This window comes from Microtus ochrogaster, chromosome 16, assembly GCF_000317375.1.
Source record: "Microtus ochrogaster isolate Prairie Vole_2 chromosome 16, MicOch1.0, whole genome shotgun sequence".
Lineage (NCBI taxonomy): Eukaryota > Metazoa > Chordata > Mammalia > Rodentia > Cricetidae > Microtus > Microtus ochrogaster.
Genome location: NC_022018.1, coordinates 3400814 through 3402919, shown reverse-complemented (window position 1 = coordinate 3402919; position 2106 = coordinate 3400814). Strand labels below are relative to the sequence as shown.

Genomic DNA, 2106 nt, shown 5'->3' with positions numbered 1-2106 from the left:
AAAAAAAAAAAGAATATTATTTTCTATACCATCATTTCAAAAGACTTAAGTGACATGGTCCCAGGTTTTAGCAGAAATACAAGGAAGAGCACTGAGCACTGATGTTTTCTCTTGGAAACAGTTTTATTGTTTGGAAACTTCTAATAAAAAACACACTGGGTATTCGCTAGACTGTCAGAGAGTCCCTGGTGTGCTTTACCAGGGTTATCACGGCTGATATGGAAGCATCTGCTATGTTGACACTGTGTTTGGTACAGTGATGTTTGTCAAAAGAGAAGAAAAACGGTGTTGACAGTGATTATGATAACCTATCTATTTAAGCCACTCAGTGGTATTTTAAAGCCCGACTGGAAGTCAAATCTAATTGTCACATCATTGAGTCAATCAATACTAATATTTTGAGCCCTAGCAAACCTCAACTTTTCTGGTATTCTGGTAGAACAATTGGACAGCTATTAGCTTGCTCTTAAAGCAATAAACTGAGGTTGAGAAAATTACTAATTAACAAACATAGGTGTTGGGAGGCCCAGCTGGTCAAAGGTTGCAGTCTATCGTCGCCAGGTAGCTTTCGCCAAACTCAGCAACATGAAGCATTCCCTCCCCAGTGAAACTTCCTGCTCTCTACGTGCCCTTACTTGGAGGATGTCTCCAGGCCCAGATGCCTGACGTATCACTAGTGTGACCCTTGGAGTAGTTTCCTGCTAGAGGTTCTCCCCCGTTGCATATACAGTAACTAAGATTTGTACTAGGAGCTTTGCTATAGGACCCTACTGCCACATATGAAGGTTTGTTATAGGAGCATGCTGTTTATTGCCAATTAGGGTTTGTTCTCCTGCTTTCCCAATCCTATATTTTTCCTATACTCTGGAATAGAGCTGAGTTGTCTCACTGAAGTTATTTCCCAGAGGGCTATCTCTGTTAGATCCACAGCTGGCTGACACCTTTTCCCTGCTTCTTCTCCCTCACCATCTCAAGGAGCCACAGCTGATCATCCCGAGGAGGAAGGAGAACCACACATAAACAATGTGAATATAATGTTGGTTTTAAACAAAGTGTTAGCTCTATGAATAGATTTTAAAAAAATATTTCAATTATTACATACAGATATTCAACAAACAATAATAGACAGCTAGACAGACAGACAGACAGATAGATGATAGACAGATATATTCACAGACTGGCATAACAAAAAGGGGAAACACTCACACAGCCACTACCACCACAACAACAGCAACAACAAAATAACAAGAATCAAAAAAAAAAACAGTGCTCATTGATAACTCTAAACATCAACAGTCTCAATTACCAAATAAAAACACATAGACTAAAATAATGAATACAAAAGCATAATCTATCCTGCACTATCCATAAAACACCCTTTTAACATTAAGGATAGACATCACCTCAGAATAAAGTGTTGGAAAAAGATATCCCAAGCAAATGGACCTAAGAAATAATCTTATATAACCATATCTGAAAAAAATAGACTTCAAACCAAGACTAGTCAGAGTAAATAGGAAAGGACATTACATATTCATCAAAGGAAAAAATTCACCAAGACAACACTGGAATTTTTAACATCTATGCACCAAACACAAGGACACCCATGTTGACAATAGAAACACTATTGCATCATATAATCGTACATTGACCTTCATACACAGATAGTGAAAGACTCTAATACATCATTCTAGCCAGAAGACGGGTCATTCAGACAAAAAGGAAATACAAAAATGTTCCAGGTAACTGAAGTCATTAAACCAAAGAGACTAACAGATGTTTAAGGAACATTTCACCCAAACACAAAAGAATATACCTTCTTCTTAGCACCAAATAGAACTTTTTCCAGTATTGGCTACTTACTTTGACACAAAGCAAGTCTCAATAGTCACAAGAAAATTGAAATACATCCTATTTAACCACAAAAGATTAAAGCTGAATATCATCAACAACAGAAAGCTTGCATACTTTTGGAAACTAAATAGCTCACTACTGAATGAAAAACTAGTCAAGACAGGAAGTAAGAAAGAAATTAAAGATTTTGCAGAATTATATGTAAATCAATACATAATATTCCCAAACTTATGGAACACAGAGAAGGCAGAT

The 2106-nt window shown here is 36.8% G+C and overlaps 1 protein-coding gene across 1 annotated transcript in view; it reads right to left on the bottom strand.

The window, feature by feature from the left end:
* Malrd1 (MAM and LDL receptor class A domain containing 1) overlaps positions 1–2106 on the bottom strand; it is a 583538-nt gene that overhangs the window by 549047 nt on the left and 32385 nt on the right. The window lies entirely within an intron of this gene.